The sequence below is a fragment of the Pseudophryne corroboree genome, chromosome 12, assembly GCF_028390025.1.
Source record: "Pseudophryne corroboree isolate aPseCor3 chromosome 12, aPseCor3.hap2, whole genome shotgun sequence".
NCBI lineage: Eukaryota > Metazoa > Chordata > Amphibia > Anura > Myobatrachidae > Pseudophryne > Pseudophryne corroboree.
Genome location: NC_086455.1, coordinates 149,594,730 through 149,620,881, shown reverse-complemented (window position 1 = coordinate 149,620,881; position 26,152 = coordinate 149,594,730). Strand labels below are relative to the sequence as shown.

At 52.1% G+C, this 26,152-nt stretch overlaps 1 protein-coding gene and 1 pseudogene across 1 annotated transcript in view; both read right to left on the bottom strand.

Annotated features, from left to right (window-relative positions):
• Nucleotides 1–26,152, bottom strand: part of LOC134981040 (embryonic protein UVS.2-like) — a 304,758-nt gene that overhangs the window by 218,418 nt on the left and 60,188 nt on the right. The gene's annotated exons all lie outside the window — the stretch shown is intronic.
• Nucleotides 12,659–12,778, bottom strand: LOC134981682 (5S ribosomal RNA; annotated as a pseudogene).

Genomic DNA, 26,152 nt, shown 5'->3' with positions numbered 1-26,152 from the left:
AACGAGCGAACAACTCGGAATGAGGGCCAATGTGTATGACGTAATAAAGTAGAACGGAATAATCCTGGCTACTACTGTAGGGCAATTGGTATTGGAATACATGTACATTGAAATTAATTTTACAACTATTGCAACACAGGTGAAAATTAAGTACAAATATACATTTTTAGATCTAAATTGCTTATTCTGGGACTACTTCTGTCAGATTCTTAATTATCTAAGTATATGTGCATCTATGTTTTTGCTTATCAACATACACTTTATAAAGAAAAGTATTCAACAGGGTTTCATTTTTTTACTCTTATTGCTATGGTATACTTTTTTTTGGTATCCGGTCTCTAGGTCGACCACACTTAAGTCAACATGAATTAGGTGCACCACCATTGGTCAACATGCATTAGGTGCACCACCATTGGTCGACATGCATTAGGTGTACCACCATTGGTTGACATGCATTAGGTGCACCACCATTGGTCGACATGCATTAGGTTGACATGGTTTCTAGGTCGACATGACAAAAGGTCGACATGGGTTTTTCACAAAAAAAATTTTCATTTTTTTGAACTTTTATACTTTACAATCCACGTGGGCTGCAATTGGGAACAGTAACCTGTGCCAAGCGCAGTGGTAGTGGAGTGAGGCACAGTGCCCGAAGTATGGTGAGCAAAGAGAGCCATGCGAGGGGACACAGTGCACTAATTGGGGTTCTCGGTCACTCTACGAAGGAAACACCATTTAAAAAAAAAAAACTCATGTCAACCTTGTTCATGTCAACATAATGCTTGTGTCGACCTATTTCAGGTGTCGACTTAGTTACTGTCGACCAATAGTGGTCGACCCTATGATCCACACCCCTTTCTTATAGCTAAGAGACACAATGGAGCAGCAATTAGGCTGATGATTTGCTGTATTCATTTCGTTTAACCCTCTGAAGGATCTAACGCAAAAAGATGGGTGGTGGGTGGGGGGGGGGGGGGGGTAAAAGCTGCCAATGGTGTCTAAAATAAAGTAATATACCCAGTATTAAAAATGTAAAAACAATTTATTAACAATGTTCTAAAATACCACATTCACATACAATTAAAAAAAAATGGGATGAAAAGTACACATAAAAAATCTCTGTTATAAGTGAAGTGCAGTTTTTTTTTAAAAAAAAGGTAAGTATCTTATCTGGATTAGAAGTCAGTACAGTTTGTCCAACGCGTCACAGACTTCATCAAAGGGTAAAGGCAGAATGGGACTGGATACCTATTTATACTGGTACTGATCAAAACTCAATCATGACATCATATCCTGTCTAGAAATTAGACTAGTTGTTACTGGAGTAGATAATAGGGTTAAATAGTCTTTATCTATAGTGAAGGATATTCAAATAAATGGTTTACAAAAGAGAGCATGTTAAATACTTTTAAAATACAGAAATTCACGTTAAGTCAAAGAGGAGCAGTATTTCTGCCTCTCTTCTGGTGTACTGGCGCGCATTGCGCGCACGCCCGTTGCTTCCACCCCGCTTCCGGGGCCCTTCCGCGCATATGCCCGCTGTGGACTCCGGAGGTGGATGTCCGTAGAGCCCAGGTATCTGCGGTACTGTGACATGCATCGCGGCGGACATTTTCTTATAGTCATTTGTATCATATTCAATGCGATGGCCATTTTGGTGAAGACCATAGTACAGGACAATATTCGTTTTTTTATCAACAGGTTCTCATGGAAACAAACAGAAAGACGTATAAATAATAATAATAATAAAAAAAAAATGTGTATTATTAATACCTAGAACTTAATTCACCAGGTAGGAAACTGAGGGGACGATTCAGACCTGATCGCTAGGCTGCGTTTTCTCACAGCCTGAGATCAGATGTGAACTGCGCATGTGTATGCACCGCTATGCGCAGGTGCAATGGACCGCAGCAACTGGGATCGCCGGTCAGTGACGGGATGGAGCGAAATTTCCGTTCGCACGGGCGATCGCAAGGAGATTGAAAGGAAGAAGGCATTTCTGGGTGGCAAATGACCATTTTCTGAGAGTGTTTGGAAAGACGCAGGTGTGTCCAAGCGTTTGCAGGGAGGGTTCCTGACGTCAACTCCGGTCCCGGACAGGCTGATGTGATCGCAGCGGCTGAGTAAGTCCTGGGCTGTGCAGAGACTGCACAAGATCAATTTGTGCAGCTCTGCTACACATGCGGTTGCACACTTGCACAGCTAAAATACACTCCCCCTATAGGCGGCGACTCTCTGATCGCAGCAGTGCAAAACTCGCTGCCTGGCAATCAGGTCTGACTTACCCCCTGAGTTAGAAGGCTCTAGAAGCCCTTGCTGTCAATTAAAGTAACCAGGGAGCATGAGACAGCGGTGGGAAAACTGACCCCCTCTAGCTGGGCAGTAGAGGTCATGTTACCTGTTTCAAGGGGTATATAATTGCTGTTGCCCCTCCAGTGCTCGCTATAACGATGTCATACACTGGCTAAAAGCTGTGGACAGAGCTGTAGATGCGGCGGCCAGGCATCGAGTATGGTGTAGCCTGCGGGGACTTCCCGGCGCTCCAGCAGGCTGAGGCTGGAAGCGGAGGCAGGGCCGAAACTAGGATTTTCGGCACCCGGGGCAAGGCAGTAATTTGGCGCCCGCCCCCACACAAAAAAATAAATAATAATAAAAAAAATAAAAAAAAGGGGAATACTACTGGACAATATTCTCCTATGTGCCTCAAATGCCCTAAGCGTCACATGCCCCCCAGCATGTTCAACTACATGCTCCTCTGTGTGTCCCCACACATTGCACTATGGTGGTCATTCCGAGTTGTTTGCTCATTGCCGATTTTCGCTACGCTGCGAACAGGTGGAAAATGCGCATGCGCATGGTTCACAGAGCGCATGCGCTTAGTTTTTTAACTAAGAACTTAGTAGATTTACTCACGAGCGAACTACGTTTTTTCCATGCTGAAGTGTTCGTAGTGTGATTGACAGGAAGTGGGTGTTTCTGGGCGGCAACTCAGCATTTTCACGCCGTTTGCGGAAAAACGCCGGCGTGCCAGGGAAAAACGCGGGAGTGGCTGGAGAAACGGGGGAGTGGATGGCCGAACGCAGGGCGTGTTTGTGACGTCAAACCAGGAACTAAACGGACTGAACTGATCGCAATCTGTGAGTAGGTCCGGAGCTACTCAGAAACTGCTAAGAATTATGGAAGTCATTCCGAGTCGTTCGCTCGGTAAATTTCTTCGCATCGCAGCGTTTTTCCGCTTAGTGCGCATGCGCAATGTCCGCACTGTGACTGCGCCAAGTAAATTTGCTATGCAGTTAGGATTTTTACTCACGGCTTTTTCATCGCTCAGGCGATCGTAGTGTGATTGACAGGAAGTGGGTGATTCTGGGCGGAAACAGGCCGTTTTATGGGCGTGTGGGAAAAAACGCTACAGTTTCTGGGAAAAACGTGGGAGTGGCTGGAGAAACGGAGGAGTGTCTGGGCGAACGCTGGGTGTGTTTGTGACGTCAAACCTGGAACGACAAGCACTGAACTGATCGCAGATGCCGAGTAAGTCTCGAGCTACTCTGAAACTGCTAAGAAGTGTGTAATCGCAATATTGCGAATACGTCGTTCGCAAAATTAAGAAGCTAAGATTCACTCCTAGTAGGCGGCGGCTTAGCGTTAGTAAATCTGCTAAAATCAGCTTGCGAGCGATCAACTCGGAATGACCCCCATGGTTTTTCCCAACTGCTAACAAATTTGCTGCTGCGATCAACTCTGAATTACCCCCATAGATCAATATGGTGTGGTTTAATGTGAATAAGGGGCACTACTGTGAGGAGTAACATGGTAATAATGTGCGATGTAACGTGAATAAGAGACACGTGATCACATAACATTAATAACATCACATAAAAGGAGTGGTCACATAACATTAAATATACAAGAAATACAGAAACTGCACAGAGATGTTTTTTTCGCAATATTGCGAATCTTTCGTTCGCAATTTTAAGATGTAAAGATTCACTCCCAGTAGGCGGCGGCTTAGCGTGTGCAATGCTGCTAAAATCGCCTTGCGAGCGAACAACTCGGAATGAGGGCCTATGTATTAGCAATTCTGCTAATCTTTCGTTCGCTATTCTGGTAAGCTAAGATACACTCCCAGAGGGCGGCGGCCTAGCGTGTGCAATGCTGCTAAAAGCAGCTAGCGAGCGAACAACTCGGAATGAGGGCCTATGTCATAACACTTTATCACTGCACTACATTCCCCTATCTACTGCACTATGGGGGTAATTCAGACCTAATCACTCGCTAGCTTTTTTGCAGCGCTATGATCAGGTCAGAACTGCGCATGCGTATGCACTGCAATGCACAGGCGCGTCGCATGTGTACAAAGTGGATCGCCAATCAGCGATCGGTTTGTGCAAAGGATCCATTCGCACGGCAGTTTGTGGGTGGCAACTGACCGTTTTCAGGGAGTGGTTGGAAAAATGCAGGCGTGTCCAAGCGTTTGCAGGGAGGGTTCCTGACCTCAATTCCGGTCCTGGACAGGCTGAAGTGACCGCAGAGGCTGTGTAAGTCCTGGGCTACTCAGAGACTGCACAAAATCTGTTTGTTCAGCTCTGCTACACATGCGTTCGCACACTAGCAAAGCGAAAATACACTCACCTGTGGGCGGCGACTATCTGTTCGCAGCAGTGCAAAAAAACCCTACCGAGCGATCAGGTCTGAATTAGGCCCTATATCACTATACTACATCCCCTACACGCTGAACTACATCACTACACTACATGCCCCTATACACTGCACTACATACTCTATATGCTACACCACATTGCTACACTACATCCCTTTACATGCTACACCACATCAGTGCACTTCAGGCCCCTATATACTGCAATACATTACTACACTACATACCCTATATGGTACACTACATCACTGCACTACACCCCCCTATATGCTACACTAAATCCCCCCATCTGGGAGGCAAAGCGGAGGTTGAAACTGCTAAAAGGGAGCACAGTGCACTTCTATAGTAGCTTGTATGGTGCACCGCACGCTAGTCGCAGCACTGCATGGCAAAGAAGAGAGTTTAAGACAGTAGCTGACATAGGAGAGATCCCAGGTACTGGAGCTCATCCACACAGTGTCGGAGCCAGTTGCTGGCAGACAGGTGGGTCAGATACATTGCCCTGGGAGCTGTCTCCTGTCTCACTGGATCAGCACAGCACTGTCGGTAAAAAAACCAAAATAAAATAACTATGTATAGATTGTAAGCTTGCGAGCATGGCCTTCCTACCTCTATGACTGTTTGTTATTACCCAGTTTTGTTATATCATTTTATTTCCAATTGTAAAGCGCAATGGAATTTGCTGCGCTATATAAAAAACTGTTAATAAATAATAATAAACCTGCTCCTCTGTAACTCTTTGGCGCCCCCTCAAATCCTGCACTCGGGGCACATGCCCCCCTTAGCCCCCCCCTAGTTACGGCCCTGGCGGAGGGGTGAGCGCCTACAGTCAGTTGACGAAGGGGTCAGCTAGTGGCTGCAGAAGTCTGTGAGGAGGAAGAGGTGTCTCCAGAAGTCGCTACCTGCTAGAGCAGCAGGTAGAGCTGGAGTAAGACACAAGCCAGGCATCCCGCTGACCACTAATGCCGGCGCATGAGTAAGCCGATTGGTGTGTGGTGAATTTACCGGCAGCCAGTAAGGGAGCCGAAGCTCTGAGTGATTGACCGCTGTCATCAAGGTGGTGAAATCTACAAAGTGCACCACACTCACCTCAGGCAGTATAGTTATTATTCATTATACAAGAATCGATAGGATGCTCTGTCAGAAGGCTGCCATGTAAAAATTCTGTGACAGGCACTACCAGCTCTATCTGCTTTATTGTAGTCTGTTACTGCTGGTGATACACCTCCATCTAGTGGTCCAACTATATATTGTTCATACTATATATTTAACAGTAACTAAGGAGCCTCTAACAGAGTCCACGGGCAAGGGCTATTTACTTAGCTGGATGCCTGATTAAGGACAATTGCAATTGCAGGACTGCATCGTACTATAATTTAATAGATTCAAGTGTTAACTATATTTTCAAGGCATAGTAAACTGAGGTTTTTATTGGAGGCAGCAGAGTTTAAGTATATATATATATATATATATATATATATATATCATATATAATAGCCCTGTGACTCTGTGCCTGGCGCTCTAACGCTGGGTGGAGTCACAGGGCTGGGTGGAGTTAGCAGCTCCTGCCCTGTCCCAGCACACCACTAGCAGAACGGAGCAGCAGCCACAGAATCCACCCACCATCCCCAGCCACAAGCCACCAGGGGACGGACCCACCACAGTGCCAGGTAACCATGGACCCCTCCCTTGGTTTCCCCACAAACACAGCCACCTACACCCCAATGCCACCCGCACCACACACCCCTAAACCCACCCTCCACCAGCTCCCACATGCAGCCACTGACGGCCCAGACACCCCCACACCCGACGCATAACGATCCCACCCGCCGCACAAGCCCAGCATCTCCCACAGCCATCCGCGGCACGGACACGGTGGCCGGGCCCCGCCTGACGCACCATGGCCGACCAGACAGCCGCAGCCCGCACCACCCCTCCGCACGCCCCCAGCGCCAGCTCCCGCATTGCAGCCGCGTCTGGGACCCACTGTCCCGCCAGATGCCGTCCGCACAACGGACGAAGACAGTGCAGTTACGGCGCAGCATCTACCGCGCCTGACTGCTGCCACTGCCATACACATTAGGAGGGTCGGGTGGCGCAGGAGAAGGCTTCATAGCCCTCCCTGCGCCGCGTACAGAAACCCGCCGCTCCTCCGCACACCTAAGAAAACGCTGCCTCCCACCATCCCTAGAGACCCGGACTGCACACCACAGGGACTGGGCTGCCGGCTCCACAGGCCAGAGACGGGGGACAGCGCTCCTGGTACTGTGGACACTGCACCAACTTCACAGGTGAGAGAGAGTGCACAGGCAGCACTGCGTCTCTGCGTCCCCTACCTGCCGCCCCACGTCTCTGCATCCCATCCCTGCCTCTTCGCGTCTCTGCGTCCCCTCCCTGCCTCCCCTCCCTGCTTCCCGGCATCTCTGCCTCCCGTCCTTGCCGCCCCACATCTCTGCCTCCCCTCCCCTCCCTGCCGCTGCGCTTCTCTGCTTCCCTCCCTGCCGCCACGGCTCTCTGCCTCCCCTCTCTGCCGCCGCGGCTCTCTGCCTCCCCTCCCTGCCGCCCCGCGTCTCTGCCTCCCCTCCCTGCCGCCCGCGTCTCTGCGTCCCCTCCCTGCCGTACCGCATCTCTGCGTCCCCTCCCTGCCGCCCCGCGTCCCCTCCCTGTCACCCCGCATCTGTGGGTCCCCTCCCTGCCGCCCCGCGTCTCTGCGTCCCCTCCCTGCCATCCCGCACCTCTGCGTCCCCTCCCTGTCGCCCCGCGTCTCTGCGTCCCCTCCCTGCTGCGCCGCCTCTCTGCGTACCCTCCCTGCCGCCGCGTGTCTCTGCTTCCCCTCCCAGCTGCTGCGCATCTCTGCTTCCCCTCCCTGCCGCCGCACTTCTCTGCTTCCTCTCCCTGCCGCAGCGCCTCTCTGCCTCCCCTCCCTGCCGCCGCGCCTCTCTGCCTCCCCTCCCTGCCGCCGCGCCTCTCTACTTCCCTCCCTGCCGCCGCGCTTCTCTGGCTCCCCTCCCTGGCACCCCGCCTCCCTGCCTCCCCTCCCTGGGCCCCGCCTCTCTGCCTCCCCTCCTTGGCGCCCCGCCTCTCTGCCTTCCCTCACTGGTGCCGCTCCTCTCTGCCTCCCCTCCCTGGCACCTCTCCTCCCTGCCTCCCCTCCATGGCGCCCAGACTCTCTGCGTCCCCTCCCTGGCGCCCCGCGTCTCTGCATCCCCTCACTGGCGCCCCGCATCTCTGCGTCCCTTCCCTGGCGCCCCGTGTCTCTACGTCCCCTCCCTGGCGCCCCGCGTCTCTGCGTCCCCTCCCTGGCGCCCCGCGTCTCTGCGTCCCCTCCCTGGTGCCCTGCGTCTCTGCGTCCCCTCCCTGGCGCCCCTCGTCTCTGCGTCCCCTCCCTGGCGCCCCACGTCTCTGCGTCTCTTACCTGGCACCCCACGTCTCTGCGTCCCCTTCCTGGCACCCCGCGTCTCTGCGTCTCCTCCTTGGCGCCCCGCATTTCTGCATCCCCTCTCTGTCGCCCCGCATCTCTGCGTCCCCTCCCTGGTGTCCCGCGTCTCTGCATCCCCTCCCTGCCGCTCTGCGTCCCCTCCCTGCCGCCCCGCGTCTCTGTGTCCCCTTCCTGCCACCCGCGTCTCTGCGTCCCCTCCCTGCCGCCCCGCGTCTCTGCGTTCCCTCCCTGCCGCCCCGCGACCTCTCCCTGGTGCCCTGCATCACTGCGTCCCCTCCCTGGTGCCCTGCGTCTCTGCGTCCCCTCCCTGGCGCCCTACGTCTCTGTGTCCCCTCCCTGCCGCCGTGTCCCCTCCCTGCCGACCTGCCTCTGTCCCCTCCCTGCGTCCCCTCCCTGTCACTGTGTCCCCTCCCTGTGTCTCTGCGTCTTCTCCCTGCCGCCCAGCGTCTCTGCGTCCCCTCCCTGTGTCTCTGCGTCCCCTCCCTGCCGCCCTGTGTCTCTGCGTCCCCTCCCTGCCGCTCTGCGTCCCCTCCCCGCATCTCTGCATCCCCTCCCGTCCGACCCGCATCTCTGTCTCCCTCCCTGTCGCCTTGCCTCTGTCTCCCCTCCCTGCCGCTGTGTCCCCTCCCTGACGACCTGCCTCTGTGTCCCCTCCCTGCGTCCCCTCCCTGCTGCTGTGTCCTCTCCCTGTGTCTGTGCGTCCCCTCCCTGCCGCCCCGCGTCTGTGCATCCCCTCCCTGTCGGCCCGCGTCTGTGCATCCCCTCCCTGCTGCCCCGCATCTGTGCATCCCCTCCCTGCCGCCCCGCGTCTCTGCGTTCCCTCCCTGCCGCCCCGCATCTCTGCGTCCCCTCCCTGCCACCCCGCGTCCTCTCCCTGGCGCCCTGCATCTCTGCGACCGCTCCCTGGCGCCATGCGTCTCTGTGTCCCCTCCCTGGCGCCCTGCGTCTCTCTGTCCCCTCCATGCCGCCGTGTCCCCTCCCTGCCAACCTGCCTCTGTCCCCTCCCTGCGTCCCCTCCCTGCCACCGAGTCCCCTCCCATCGTCTCTGCGTCCCCTCCCTGCCGCCCAGCGTCTATGTGTCCCCTCCCTGCGGCTCTGCATCCCCTACCTGCCGCCCGCGTCTCTGCATCCCCTCCCTGCCGCCCCGCATATCTGCATCCCCTCCCTGCCGCCTGCGTCTCTGCGTCCCCTCCCTGCTGCCCCACCTATCTGTGCCCCCTCCCTGACACCCAGCGTCTCTGCGTCCCCTCCCTGCCGCCCCGCGTCTCTGTGTCCCCTCCCTGCCGCTCTGCGTCCCCTCCCCGCCTCTCTGCTTCCTTCCCTGCTGCCGCGCCTCTCTGCCTCCCCTCCCTGCCGCCGCGGCTCTCTGCCTCCCCTCCCTGCCGCCCCGCGTCTCTGCCTCCCCTCCCTGCCGCCCGCGTCTCTGCGTCCCCTCCCTGCCGTACCGCATCTCTGCGTCCCCTCCCTGCCGCACCGCGTCCCCTCCCTGCCGCCCCGCGTCCCCTCCCTGCCACCCCGCATCTGTGGGTCCCCTCCCTGCCGCCCCGCGTCTCTGCGCCCCCTCCCTGCCATCCCGCACCTCTGCGTCCCCTCCCTGCCGCCCCGCGTCTCTGCGTCCCCTCCCTGCTGCGCCGCCTCTCTGCGTACCCTCCCTGCCGCCGCGTGTCTCTGCTTCCCCTCCCAGCTGCTGCGCATCTCTGCTTCCCCTCCCTGCCGCCACGCTTCTCTGCTTCCTCTCCCTGCCGCAGCGCCTCTCTGCCTCCCCTCCCTGCCGCCGCGCCTCTCTGCCTCCCCTCCCTGCCGCCGCGCCTCTCTACTTCCCTCCCTGCCGCCGCGCTTCTCTGGCTCCCCTCCCTGGCACCCCGCCTCCCTGCCTCCCCTCCCTGGGCCCCACCTCTCTGCCTCCCCTCCTTGGCGCCCCGCCTCTCTGCCTTCCCTCCCTGGTGCCGCTCCTCTCTGCCTCCCCTCCCTGGCACCTCTCCTCTCTGCCTCCCCTCCATGGCGCCCAGCCTCTCTGCGTCCCCTCCCTGGCGCCCCGCGTCTCTGCATCCCCTCACTGGCGCCCCGCGTCTCTGCGTCCCTTCCCTGGCGCCCCGTGTCTCTACGTCGCCTCCCTGGCTGCGTATCTGCGTCCCCTCCCTGGCGCCCCCCGCGTCTCTGCGTCCCCTCCCTGGTGCCCCGCGTCTCTGCGTCCCCTCCCTGGCGCCCCTCGTCTCTGCATCCCCTCCCTGGCGCCCCGCGTCTCTGCGTCTCTTACCTGGCACCCCACGTCTCTGCGTCCTCTTCCTGGCACCCCGCGTCTCTGCGTCTCCTCCTTGGCGCCCCGCATTTCTGCATCCCCTCTCTGTCGCCCCGCATCTCTGCGTCCCCTCCCTGGTGTCCCGCGTCTCTGCATCCCCTCCCTGCCGCTCTGCGTCCCCTCCCTGCCGCCCCACGTCTCTGCGTCCCCTCCCTGCCGCCCCGCGTCTCTGCGTTCCCTCCCTGCCGCCCCGCGACCTCTCCCTGGTGCCCTGCATCGCTGCGTCCCCTCCCTGGTGCCCTGCGTCTCTGCGTCCCCTCCCTGGCGCCCTACGTCTCTGTGTCCCCTCCCTGCCGCCGTGTCCCCTCCCTGCCGACCTGCCTCTGTCCCCTCCCTGCGTCCCCTCCCTGCCACCGTGTCCCCTCCCTGTGTCTCTGCGTCCTCTCCCTGCCGCCCAGCGTCTCTGCGTCCCCTCCCTGTGTCTCTGCGTCCCCTCCCTGCCGCCCTGTGTCTCTGTGTCCCCTCCCTGCCGCTCTACGTCCCCTCCCCGCATCTCTGCATCCCCTCCCGGCCGACCCGCATCTCTGTATCCCTCCCTGCCGCCCTGCCTCTGTCTCCCCTCTCTGCCGCTGTGTCCCCTCCCTGACGACCTGCCTCTGTGTCCCCTCCCTGCTGTCCCCTCCCTGTGTCTGTGCGTCCCCTCCCTGCCGCCCCACGTCTGTGCATCCCCTCCCTGCCGGCCCGCATCTGTGCGTCCCCTCCCTGCTGCCCCGCATCTGTGCATCCCCTCCCTGCCGCCCCGCGTCTCTGCGTTCCCTCCCTGCCGCCCCGCATCTCTGCGTCCCCTCCCTGCCACCCCGCGTCCTCTCCCTGGCGCCCTGCATCTCTGCGACCGCTCCCTGGCACCATGCGTCTCTGCGTCCCCTCCCTGGCGCCATGCGTCTCTGTGTCCCCTCCATGCCGCCGAGTCCCCTCCCTGCCAACCTGCCTCTGTCCCCTCCCTGCATCCCCTCCCTGCCATCGAGTCCCCTCCCATCGTCTCTGCGTCCCCTCCCTGCCGCCCAGCGTCTCTGTGTCCCCTCCCTGCGTCTCTGCATCCCCTCCCTGCCGCCCCGCGTCTCTGCATCCCCTCCCTGCCGCCCCGCATATCTGCATCCCCTCCCTGCCACCTGCGTCTCTGCGTCCCCTCCCTGCTGCCCCACCTCTCTGTGCCCCCTCCCTGACACCCAGCGTCTCTGCGTCCCCTCCCTGCCACCCCGCGTCTCTGTGTCCCCTCCCTGCCGCTCTGCGTCCCCTCCCCGCATCTCTGCGTCCCCTCCCTGCCGCCCTGCATCTCTGTCTCCCCTCCCTGCCACCCTACATCTGTCTCCCCTCCCTGCCGCTGTGTCCCCTCCCTGCCAACCTGCCTCTGTGTCCCCTCCCTGCGTCCCCTCCCTGCCGCCGTGCCCCCTCCCTGCGTCTGTGCATCCCCTCCCTGCCGCCCCGCATCTGTGCGTCCCCTCCCTGCCGCCCCGCATCTGTGCATCCCCTCCCTGCTGCCCCGCGCCTGTGCATCCCCTCCCTGCTGTTTCCTATATTGTTGGTCCACATCTTTGTTCACAATTAAAAAATAGGATATATATATACACACACACACACACACACACACACACACAGTCACTTTTCACAGCAGGATGAAAAGATAACAGAACAGCACTCACATTTAAGCAGGGTTTATTGGTCCAACAGCATAACACAGTAATAATCAGTGGCGGCCCGACGACCGTTTCAACCACGCTTCTGTGGTTTTCCTCAGGGGCTAAAAGAGACTCATCACCAGGTGTGCTTATTTATAGAAAAAAGGCTACAAAACAGCCAAACTGCTTCCCATGTCACCAGTATGACCCAGAGCTGTCCGCGCTCCCATTGGTCCAAATGTTGTGACAGTGTGGGCGGAGACCAAAATGTAAACAAATTCACCCCCCGGCTTAAACACCAGGTAAGAGGAAGACACATTATTACTTCTATCACATAACACACCCCTGAGGTGTGACATCGCTGTGAACAGGTAAACAATGCCCGGATTAGCATATTAGTGAAGTGTGAAAAAGAACACCAGTTCCCGAACCTTTCGAATATACACAAAACCAAACTACACCATTTAGTGCAAAACAGCTCTATAAAGTGCAATGTTGGTGGGACGTGAAAAAGGCCGTGATGCATCTAACAGTGGCCACCAGCATAGACAATAAATATAAAATGATTATCAGGTGCAGACGCAAAGTAGGCACATGCCCCAGAGAACCTTTTATCCTTCTCTGATTGGGAGTCAAATACAACTGTCCACTCAATACAGCACCCGGTATTCCCTAGAGGTCTCCCATCAAGGTACTGGCCAGGCCCATCACTGCTTAGCTTCCAAGATCAGATGGGTATTGGGCATTTCCAGCAAGGTCTAGCTGTAGTAAATAGAAACAAAATCCTAGGCACACATTGACTGTACGTAGGTCATGCACCTTCCTGTTCTCCTCCACCAGATATAGCTAAATAAATGGCACTCGGCGGTGCCCCAATGTAAATAGCAAAACTACTTCAATTAAACAGTACCTTAGACACACGGCGGTGTCATCACATAATTATATCCAGTTCAGGCGCATACGGCGATGCGCAATAAAGAGTCTAAATACTGCTAATTGTGGACAGGGTTAAAGAGTCAGAGAGAGGCAGAAAGGATATAGGGAGAGAGAGAGGCAGCAAGGACATAGGGACAGAGAAAAGGGCAACAGGGACGTAGGGACAGAGAGAGACAGCAGAGACATAGGGACAGACAGAGGCAGCAAGGACATAGGGACAGAGAGAGGCAGAAAGGACATAGGGACAGAGAGAGGCAGCAAGGACACAGGGACAGAGAGAGGCAGAAAGGATATAGGGACAGACAGAGGCAACAAGGACATAGGGACAGAGAGAGGTAGCAAGGACATAGGGACAGAGAGGCAGAAAGGACATAGGGACAGACCGAGGCAGCAAGGACACAGGGACAGAGAGAGGCAGAAAGGACATAGGGGCAGACAGAGGCAGCAAGGACACAGGGACAGAGAGAGGCAGAAAGGACATAGGGACAGACAGAGGCAACAAGGACACAGGGACAGAGAGAGGCAGAAAGGACATAGGGACAGAGAGAGGCAGCAGAGATGTAGGGACAGAGAGAGGCAGCAGGACGATCATTTTAGATAATTCCTTAATTATACTATTAAACATTGAATTACTGCTGACTTCATCTTTCCCGACAGTATTTAATGTGATATACTGTATTTAAAAAAAAAAGTGTTCCTTTTTGCAAACTTTATTTAGACCCCATCCACCCCGTGTATCTATCTTGGGAGCACCCCCCTCGTATGTGCACAGGGAGCATACCACCCAAGCACATACAGAGCACCCCCCATGTACCTGTATAGGGAGCACCCCCCCCCTTGTATCTGCACAGGGAGCACATCCACCAAGCACCCACAGAGCACCCCCCACGTACCTGTATAGGTAACACACACATACCCCTGGGACTGGGACCCTGTGTACCTGCGTTGGGAGGGTGTCCTCCTTTTCATGTGATCTGCGGCTGTCAGCAACTGCAGTCATAGTCTGCCCAGGAAGGTGTCCAGGGGGGCGACCAGGGTGCAGAGGATATTAGCAGGTGGAGGGGAGCCCTCTCCCCCAGCCCCATGGATCTCTGCAGCCAAACTATTGCAGCTCCGGCATGGAGGAAGGGGCGGGGCTGCCACTGTGGTGGGCCGGGGACGCTGCTACATCTGAGGTGGAAGGAGGGTACCTGTGGCCATTCTTCATAGTCTTCCTGGGGGGCAGGTGGTGTGTGTGGGGGGGGTGGAATTGCAGGGGGAGCTGCAGGCTCTGAAAGCATCTCAAGCCCCATACAAGCTGCACCATCTGCCCCCTGGTAGTTACGCCACTGGGTAGAGCCAGCATCACGTTTATGGTTATTATTATTACTGATACGGCGATGTTTGCAAACCTTATGGCATCGGCGGATACAAACGGGGCGAAAAGGGCGAACGTTCCCCCCCTACACATATTGCGGCAGGACAAATGGCCGGGTCCAGTGGGCTGTGGCAGCACTAACACAGCCCACCACCGCTGAGTGTCTGACTGAGTGAGAGACTAGTAAGTGCAGGGGGCTGAAGCCCAGAGCAAGCAGTGTGTTACTCAATGTCTTCTCCACCGCTCCCGGCTCCCCAGTCCCCTGTCCCCTGTCCTAGAGGTAGCATCTAGTTTCTATGCATGGAGAGGACCTTCCAGGTTTTGATCACGAAGGGAGCATAGACACAACCCTGTCCCAGCCGCTCTGGCTCCTCCTCCTCCTCAGTGATATGATGCCTCTGCGCAATGACAAACACTGTCATGCGCTGTAGGCATTTGTGGACGCCAAGAAAACATTTCATTCAGGGGCAGGCTGACGCCATTTTTACAGCAGCAGAGGAGCAGGCACGGAGAGAGGAGCTAAAACCTATAATTGCCTCATTGTGTGTGTAGGTGAGCTGTCTAGATCTGTCACTTTCCCTGTCACTCTGTCACTTTCCCTGTCCATCTGTCACTCTCCCTGTCCCTGCTCTCACTTGTTCATGTTTTGTAATGTAATACTCCTTTTTCTTGTTTTGTTTCTGTTTGTATACTTTTTGAACACCTTGTGGTGCCATACAAGCAAAGCATAATTAAGGTTACTTGTCATGGATTTAGCCTAATTTATTTATTTCAGCCTGATGTGAATACTAATAAATTATTGTTTATAGCAGGCAGAGTGACTTGGAATAAAACATCTGTAAAATATCTTGGATGAAGATACTGGAATTTAAATATATTGTAATTTGCATTTTAGTACATCAGATTTCATTCCCATATCACATAGCATAGTACAAATGTCATGGAAATGATACAGGCAGCAGATGTCTACTTACAATTCCACTTGTACCAGTGAGAGTGAGAAGCTTCTACCAATCATTCATACAAGATGTCTTATACTTCATTCATTTTAATCGGATCCGTGGATGCGGCTATATTGTTGCTTTCTGTCCCAGGAAACATATTCATTCTCCTGGTGAATATTTTGGATGTTGTCCATTTGAAAACACTTAATTTAAGTGACCAGCTCATTTGTAGCATCTCTGCAGTCAACATGTTACATCAATTCTTCTATGTAGTAAAATTTGCAATTTTAGCACTAACAAAAGAAGCGTCTGCTGAAACAGTTGCAATGTACTTTCCAATATTGTTTGGGACTTTAACATCCTGCAACTTCTGGCTTTCTACCTGGCTCTGTGTGCACTTCTGTCTAAAACTTGTGAACATTAACCACAGATGTTACATTTACCTACAGAAACTGTTTCCCAAAACATTTAAATGGATTCTAATTTCAACTTTCCTGGGATCATTTCTGATCAGTTTCCCAGCAATGTGGGGCAGCCTAAAACTTACTTCATATAACAGTACCTTCAGGGAATATGGTCAAAACGTTTCTCAACCAGTTTATGAAAAAGATTTATTCTCCAGTGCATTGCATAGTGTGACATCCCCTGTGGCCATTATAGTTTTATTTACTTCAGCCCTGACAATCATCATCGCTCTCTGTAGACACATGAAAAGGATTCAAGACAATGCTGCAGGCTCCAGAACTCCTAGCATGGAAGCGCATGTTCGGGCTACTAGAACCATTCTCTGTCTCTTAGTAATTTATGTATTTTATTTTATTGATGGACTTCATTGGTTTCCTGTAAACTACCAGCCGATTTATGAGTATTTTACTATCACAAGTTTAGCATTAGGTCAGATTCTTAGCCCTTGGATTCTTATAAAAGGAAACAGCAAACTAGATAAAGCACTTCAAGGACTCTTACATGGCTGCTCTTGTCCCCGGATATCTAATGATGGATAATACTGCATATACTGTTCTAGAACTGGTACTGTATATACATTATTGTATCAACATTGAAATCATTGCTTTCTTTTTATACATATGAAGACAGGGTTGGACTGACCCACAGGGGTACAGGGGAAACCACCGGTGGGCCCTACTGTCTGGGGGCCCACCCCCTCCTCTAGGGATCAGGTTCCAGACTGTGCTGATACTAATCTAGTACATTATCTTGCATGCACTACAGCATTTACTGTATATATTTATCTAGGGGACCAACACTTGCAAAATGGTTAGGTAAAGCAATGTGGTGGCTGGTCACACCCCCTCTGGAGACTGGCCACACCCCTAAACATGGGCCCCTACAACTGAATTCCCCCGCTGGGCCCTACATGCCTCAGTCTGACACTGTATGTAGATGTGTTTTAATACACTAAGCATCCTTATGCAATGCCTGTGAGACACCCGGCACAACTGAGAAGCTCAGAGGTGAGCAGCGGACTGTAAGTTTTCTTTACAATTTGCATCTCAGTCACATCACAGAAGCTGAGAAAAGCTGAACTAGGGATGCTAGGCTGTAACCACAGAGTAATCGGTGTTACACACGTACAAAGTTACAGATGAAGCACAAATGAACTTGGTGTGAGCAAAAGTCACATCTTCTCCAATTGGAGTCTATTTTACATGGATTTGGACTCACTCGAACAGATGGGCAAATATCGCAAATCCCAGTGATCAGTGTCAGCTAGTAATGCTTTTTTTTATTTCCAGTAGTTTTATTTCTGCATATAAACAGTGGTGCAAGTCAGTATGGTATACTATTACTGTTGCCACCATAAGGTGCACCACCGAGAGAGTCACAGCACTCAGTGTCACGATGGACTCCATTAGTGACTTTCACTGGGAGCATCCGAGCAGCTTCGAGAGCAGCGGGCATGCCCTCAGAATGATGAGAAATGGGGGCATCATGCAGATATGCCCTTGTGAAGTGCCCCCATGATAAGGATTCACACTTATTTTTCATGTGTGTACCTTGAGCAAGTGTCCATGGATAGTACCAGGAAGTAATAAAAAACTACTTGCATTACTGGTTATAAGATGGACATTTTATGCTTGGCGTGAGCGAGTTGCATGGGTACCGGTACATCAAGAATGGCTATTTGGCACCACAGAAGCCACAATATAAGTGTAGATATCTGTATTTGTTTTTCAGTGATTTGTATATTTAGTTTTTTTATTATTTTATTTATTTTTTAATAATTTGATTTAGTGAGTAAAAATATATGCCGTGTTATATTTAAGAATAATGTGTATGATGTAATAAAGTAGAACTGAATAATCCTGGCTTCTACTGTAGAGCAATTGGTATTGGAATACATGTACATTGAAATTAATTTGACAACTATTTCAACACAGGTGAAAATTAAGTACAAATATACATTTTAATAGGCACTACACATTTGGTGATTAGACACTGAGGTGCCCGACGGGCGACCCGGCTCCGTAGACTTGCAGGCAAATATGGATGATCTCGTCCATATTGGCCTGCATGCACAGCCGACATGGCACCAGCGATGAATGAGCGCGGGGCCGTGCATCAGTCATCGCTGGTGCCTCCACACTGCACGATATGAACGTTATCTCGTTCATTAATGAACGAGATTGTTCATATCGTGCAGTGATGTCGGCCAGTGTGTAGGGTCCATAAGATCTAAATTGCTTATTCTGGGACTACTTCTGTCGGATTCTTAATTTTCTAAGTATATGTGCATCTATGTTTTTGCTTATGAACATACTGTATAAAGAAAAGTATTCAATAGCGTTTCATGTTTTTTACTCTTATTGCTATGGTATATTCTTTTTTGGTATCCAGTCTCTAGGTTGACCACACTTAAGTCAACATGCATTAGGTGCACCACCATTGGTCAACATGCATTAGGTGCACCACCATTGGTCGACATGCATTAGGTGTACCACCATTGGTCGACATGCATTAGGCGCACCACCATTGGTCGACATTCATTAGGTGTACCACCATTTGTTGACATGCATTAGGTGCACCACCATTGGTCGACATACATTAGGTCTCTAGGTCGACATGACAAAAGGTCGACATGGGTTTTTCACAATTTTTTTTTTACTTTTATACTTTACAATCCACATGGGCTACAATTGGGAACAGTAACCTGTGCCAAGCGCAGTGGTAGTGGAGTGAGGCACCTTGCCTGAAGTGTGGTGAGCAAAGCGAGCCATGCGAGGGGACACGGTGCACTAATTGGGGTTCCCGGTCACTCTACGAAGGAAACACCTTTTTTTTTTAAAAACCTCATGTCGACCTTGTTCATATCAACATAATGCTTGTGTCGACCTATTTCAGGTGTCGACTTAGTTACTGTCGACCAATAGTGGTCGACCCTATGATCCACACCCCTTTTTTTATAGCTAAGAAACACAATGAAGCAGCAATTAGGCTGATGATTTGCTGTATTCATTTCCTTCAACTCTCTGAAGGGTTAAAGGAAATTATATTTAAATAAATTATAAGGAAAAGGTACAGTTTTAAAATTCATATATTTACACTTTAATGACAAGTATAATGTTAATGTATAACTAGGGATATGCGTTTCTTATATTGTTAGTCCATATCTTTGTTCACATTTAAAAAATAGGATATATATATATATATATATATATATATATATATATATATAGGGACAAAGGAATAATACTGCACCATGTGTGAAAAAGACAACAGTCTCAGAAGAATTTATTTAATATTTGATGACACTCCCTAAACGATATATAGGGCGTTTGCTGTCCCCCAAAGATACAGAGATGGTAAATCCCTGAAACAAATGGATCTAATGCAAAAAGATGGGGGGGGGGGGGGGGGGGAAGCGACCAATAGTGTCTAAAATAAAGTATACCCAGTATTAAAAATGTAAAAACAATTTATTAACAATGTTCTAAAATACCACATTAGTATACAATTTAAAAAAAATGGGATGAAAAGTACACATAAAAAAATCTATGTTATAAGTAATGTGTAGTTTTTTAAAAACAGGTAATTATCTTATCTGGATTAGAGGTCAGTACAGTTGTACCAACGCGTTTCGTCTCACAGACTGCATCAAGGGGTAAAGGCAGAATGGGCCTGGATACCTATTTATACTGGTACTGATCAAAACTCAATCATGACATCATATCCTGTCCAGTGGTGTAACTACTGCCCTCGCAGTCCTCGCGGTGGCTTGGGGGCGAGGGGCTGCGGGGGCGCCACTGATTTATCAGATTGACATGCGGACGAACCGTCCGCATGTCAATCTGCGGTCTCCTTCCCTCCGCTGCTGTAAGGAGGGACACGGAGGAGGGCACAGCGCGCGCCTCTCCCGTGTCCCTCCGTCCTGCGTCTCCGGTGGGTCTAATAAAGGAAGTGCCGTTCGTGAGCTCTGATTGGCTCACGAACCGGCACTTCTTTTAACAGACCCGCTGGAGACGCAGGACCAGTGGCGTAACTACTGCCCCCGCAGTCCTCGCGGTGGCTTGGGGGCGAGGGGCTGCGGGGGCGCCACTGACTTTGCACAGATTGACATGCGGATGAGCGTCTGCATGTCAATCTGCAGTCTCCTTCCCTCCGCTGCTGTAAGGAGGGACACGGAGCGCACATCGCGCGCCTCTCCTGTGTCCCTCCCTGGCTCTCCCCCGGCCTGTCTAATAAAGGAAGTGCCGTTCGTGAGCTCTGATTGGCTCACGAACCGGCACTTCCTTTATTAGACCGGCAGGAGAGCCAGGAGGGACACAGGAGAGGCGCGCTATGCGCTCCGTGTCCCTCCAACGCAAAGGAGCGGGGGGTGGGTGGGTGGGGGGGAGCAGGCACTGTGAGGGAAGATCTGGCACTGTGGGGGAAGATCTGGCACTGGGGGCATATACCTGGCACTGTGGGGGAAGATCTGGCACTGGGGGCATATACCTGGCACTGTGGGGGAAGATCTGGTACTGGGGGCATATACCTGGCACTGTGGGGGAAGATCTGGCACTGGGGGCATATACCTGGCACTGGGGGCATATACCTGGCACTGTGGGGGAATATTTGGCACTGGGGGGAGCAGGCACTGAGGGAGCATATGTGGCACTGTGGGGGAATATCTGGCACTGGGGGCATATACCTGGCACTGGGGGCATATACCTGGCACTGTGGGGGAAGATCTGGCACTGGGGGCATATACCTGGCACTGTGGGGGAACATTTGGCAATGGGGGGAGCAGGCACTGAGGGGGCATATGTGGCACTGTGTGGGAATATCTGGCACTGGGGGCATATACCTGGCACTGTGGGGGAATATCTGGCACTGGGGGGTGCAGGCACTGAGGGGGCATATGTGGCACTGTGGGGGAATATTTGGCACTGGGGGGAGCAGGCACTGAGGGGGCATATGTGGCACTGGGGGGGTATATGTGGCACTGGGGGCATGTACCTGGCACTGTGGGGGAATATCTGGCACTGGGGGCATATACCTGGCACTGTGGGGAATATCTGGCACTGGGGGCATATGTGGCACTGGGAGTATGGCCCTAGCAACAAGCACTACCCCCTAGCAACGAGCATGACACCCAGTGCATGAAACCCCTGGCAACAAGCATGACACCCAGTGCATGAAACCCCTGGCAACGAGCATGACACCCAGTGCATGAAACCCCTGGCAACGAGCATGACACCCTGAGCATGAAAACCCCTGGCACCGTGCATGGAACCAAGAGTATGAAACCGCTGGCAACAAGCATGACACCCAGTGCATGAAACCTCTGGCAACGAGCATGAGACCCTGAGCATGAAAACCCCTGGCACCGTGCATGGAACCAAGAGCATGAAACCCCTGGCAACGAGCAGGTAATTTAAAAGTAATTAGAAGCCTTACTGTAGAACTTAATGTGTAATGGGCATTACGGTGTGTGGCATAATGTATCACGGACATTGCGGTGTGTGTCATAATGTGTCAGGCATTACGGTGTGTTGTATACTATATCACGGGCATTGTGGTATGTGGTATAATGTCTCAGGATCATTGTGGTGTGTGTCATACTGTGTCACAGACATTGTATGTGCTATAATGTATCAGGGGCATTGCAGTGTGTAGCATAATGTATAACGGGCATTGCGATTCCTGTCATAATGTGTCACAGGCATTACGGTGTGTGGCATAATGTGTCGGGGGCATTACAGTGTGTGCATATTGTGTCATGTGCATTATTGTGTGTGGCATAATGGCTAAGGCCATTGCAGTATGTGGAATAATGTATACTGGGCATTACTATAAGGAGGAAAAATGACAAATAATGTAAGGGGCATGAATCAGGATTATTTTTCTTTCCTGTGGTGGCTAACATCTGGGCGTGCAGGTTGCAAAACTGGGGTATAAGGTAGTCTTTTCCTGCAATGCCACGCCCCTTTACGCAAAGCCACGCCCATTTCAACAAAGCCACACACCCTTTTTGGTGGCGCGCGCCTACGACGCGCGCATATTTGTCCCTTTACTAGTGCCAATTATGAGGGGTATGGGGGGGGGGGGGGGGGACGCCGCAGGATTTTTTGACTTGGGGGAGAAAAATTTCTAGTTACGCCACTGCGCAGGACGGTTTATACTTGTGACCGATCTGGATTTTTAAAATAAAATTGCTGTACTCTTTTAATGCACTATTGGCGCTCCCTGCTTCTTCGATCTTTTGGCATATATATATATATATATATATAAACAAACAGTACTCCGGCACTCATGGCCTCCCCAAGTAATGGGTGTAACTCGCTCCGGTGCCCTCCTCAGGGATAAGACCCTTAGTATACATACAAATGAACAAGAAGAGGCGGCACTCAGCAGGCTTAAGAAAACTTCAAAGTGATGTATTCAGTGCAGTCACAGTGACTGCACTGAATACATCACTTTGAAGTTTTCTTAAGCCTGCTGAGTGCCGCCTCTTCTTGTTCATTTGTATGTATGTATATATATATATATATATACATACACACAGTGCCGTAACTAGACATTTTAGCGCTGTGTGCGAGAAACAGCATCGGCGCCTCCCCCCCCATATACAAAACAAAGTCACTGCGCGTGCCAAAAATATAGGGGTGAGGCTTCATGGGGAAGGGGCATGGCTACAGAGCTCCCTTTTACACATTATGTTAGGCAGAGCTCCCTTTTACAAAGTACGGCAGGTATAGTCCCCTTTTACACATTACAGCAGCAGAGTCCCCATTTTACACATTACGGCAGCTTCGTCCCCCCCTTTTTTACACATTAGGCAGGGTCCCTCTTTTTTACACATTAGGCAGGGTCTCCCGTTTTTTACAAATTAAGCAGGCAGAGGTGTGTGTGTCATCAGCAGAGTCGTGTGTGTGTGTAGTCCCCCTTTTTACACAGTAAGCAAGCAGAGTTCTCCCGTGTTTACACATTACAACAGCAGTCCCCCTTTTTGACGTGTGTGTGTGTGTGTTTGTTACTCGTCTGGGGGTAAACCACGATCCAGCAGCCACACAACGTGCTCCGGCAGCAGCTACACACCGCCGGCGGCGCCAGCGGTACTCAGCCTCGGAGTGGAGGGATGCTGATCTCACTTGCCGGCTGCGCCAGTCCCTTGCACACACCACCGGACTTAGGTGCGGCGGTGGCGCCGGGACTCAAGCACGGGGGGAGGGGGGAAGGTGTGTGCTGCCAGATGGCAGCTACGTACGACAGCTCTCAGTGGCGGGGACACAAGCCGGGACACAAGCGGCAGCGCAAGGATTAGCAATAGTGACGAAAACGGCCATACGGGGGGGGGGGGGGGGGTGATGCCAGATGGTGCGCCTTCACTGCAGTAGCAGTGTGGGCAATGCACCATCGGCACACACCTAGTTACGGCCCCGTATATACATATTATTACGATCTCTGTTCTTGGAACCCAGGAGATAGGGTGGCAGCAGAAGAGTTCCAAGTACAGATGCGTGAAGCTGCGACAGAACTGGGATACACAGCAATACCTAACGGGAATCCTGACTCCATTGTCTCTCCCAAGTGGTCGGTCAACGCCTCCGAGACTATGGTTTCTTGGGCCCACGGCAGCCGTGTTTGACGGGCGGATTAGGTCTGCCCAACTCCGATGCCCCCCGGTCTTAGTAGGTGACAAGGCGTTAACCGAGACAGAGAGAGAACAAGGGGGAAACTAACTAAGACAGACACACAAGAAAATAGGGGGAAACCACTACAGAACAATAAACTAGTATATGTGCGGCGCGGCCGCCAACAAAACTGTAACCAAGGTAATGCTGCCCAAACACCAAACACGACACCGTCGTAATTCGGCGAGGACAGCGATAGCGGAAACCTCCGCAGAGAAACACAAACGCCAGAAAGTAAGAATAAATACGGCCACAGCCGTAAGATGCGGCAGAGCCGCTACTCACGACACCGGTAAAGGAACAGAACCCCAAGGCTGCAGATACCGGATAACAGTACTGGAAGGCGGATAAAATTCCAATGATCGGGCTCCGGACACCAGGACTCAGGATACAGGATAAAATGGCTGCACAGGAACAATCCCGGGGCAGGACACAGCTCCACAGGAAGCTATCACCAGCGGGGCTGTCCTAATCTGGCTCCCATAAAAAACCCCTGTAGCCCAATCAGCAGGCAGCCCAGCCCCAGATCCTAATTATCTAGCTGTTAGCTGGTGCGCAGCGCGCGGTGTCCTGGCTGCTTAGCAACAGCCGGGACTGCAGTGCCGGGTGGCCACCCAACGTCTTCGGTTGCTAGGCAACCGGCCGGGAGCAGGGAGTTAGCGGCGGAGGTGACGCGCCGTCCCCGTTGCCTAGCAACGGCCGGGAGCTGGCGCGACCCGCCGCTAACACATATACTGTAATATGAGTGGGCCCCAGAGATATCACTGTACCGGGCCCCAAGATTTCTGTGGCCGCCACCCTGCCCCTACTACAGTGCCCCATTTTTCCTATTTCAACATATAAATATATAGAGACCTGTCTGGATCCCTATTGATTCTAAGCCACTGCTGGATCATGGTTTAGGAATGGACAGGGCTTCACAGTGGGTTCTGTTTAGGTCAAAATATCCTATAGTAAATACTATACTGTGGCTTTAACATAGCACCAAACCTACAACCTGCGTCTGGTCTCATAGGTTTCTAATACCCTTCAACTTCACTGCTTAGTAGAATTAGTCATAAATTACTGCAGGTCTTAAATAAGCACACATAAAAACCAAATTAAGGTGAATGGTCATGGATATGGCGCCTAATTCATGTTGGATCGCTATAAGCGATCCAACTGCAAAAAGTATGATGAGGATGCGGGCGCATGAACAGGACCCGTCTTGCGCATGCGCCCGCATTTTCTGCAGTAGCCCACAGAAATTGTGAGAGCCTCTGCCTGTCAATAAGGCAGAGGGGTTCGCGGGGTGGGGGATGGGATATGGCAACGCTCCTTTTCCTAGAAGGAGCCGAAGCATTGCAGGGTCGTGGCTTCAAAAAGGGGGCGTGGTGGCACGAATGCAGGCATGGCAAGGTGGGGGTGTGATCAGGGCAGCTGCGTGACGTCACACGCAGCCGCAGAGATCAGAAAAATGGCGGCAACAGGAGGCTACCCCATGTTTTGTGATCAAGCTGAAATTGTGGTGCAACTGCAATTTCTGTTTGGTCAAGGGGGAGGAGCGGTGGTCAGCATGCTGGGAGGCCTTGCCCTGCAATGAGCAGCCACCAGCATGCAATCGCAAGGATTGCAAATTCTGCTACTTAGCAGAATTTGCAATCCTTACTGAATTAGGCCCTTAGTGTATTAATTTTTTTTTAGTATTATAATAATAATAATAATAATAATACATTATTTTCTATATTAGGAAAAAATACTTGGAGTAAAAAGTTTTTTATAAAACTGTTTGGTTGGGGATACTGGAATATAAATATAATTAATATTTTTGAACAGCAAATTTAGGGACTGAGACACTCCCTGAAAATTATCACAACACATCTGTGTTTTTTACTACCCCAAATGGTCCCTGACTGTCAATCACTTGCAAAGAAATCTTCACTGCATAGAACTTTTCTAAGGAAACTTGGCGCAGTGCAACCACAACACATGCACAGTCAGCCCATAATTGCTGTACTGTGTAAATATCAGCATTGCATACATCTCTGGATTAGGCCCTTAATTACCATATCACATAGCACAGTATAACTATTGCAGAAAATATCTCAGTAGTAGCAGATCTTAACTTAACATCAGACTTGTGTCATTATTTCTGTATATCAATCAATAGATATCTTCCGTTTTATTAAGTTTCATCAGATTCATTGACATGGGTACCTTTGGTTACAGTCAGAGGCATAACTAGAACTTTGTGGGCCCCATAGCAAATTTTTAAGGGCCCCCCCAACTCAGATCTCCAGAACCGATGGGCAGCAGGGACATAGAGACAGAGATAGTGGTGAAAGGGACACTGAGAGTAACAGAGACACAGAGACAGACAGTGACAGCAGGAACCACAGCCTAACCCTCCCCGGGAATGCCTAACCTAACCCGCCCCATCCGCAGCTTAACCCTAACCCTCCCTTTCACTAACACTCCCCCACAGCCTAAACTCACCCTCCCCCCGACCATGGCTTACCTGCCTCCTGTCCAGATCTCGTAGGAACAGATAGATGCAGCAGGATGTAAGGATGGAGAGAGAAACAGCAGGGATGCAGGGACGGATAGAGAGGCAGCAGGGATGTAGGGACAGAAAGAGAGGCAGCAGGGATGTAGGGACAAAGAGAGAGGCAGCAGGGATGTAGCGACAGAGAGGCAGCAGGGACGTAGGGACAGAGAGAGAGGCAGCAAGGACGTAGGGACAGAGAGAGAGGCAGCAGGGACGTAGTGACAGAGAGAGGCAGCAGGGATGTA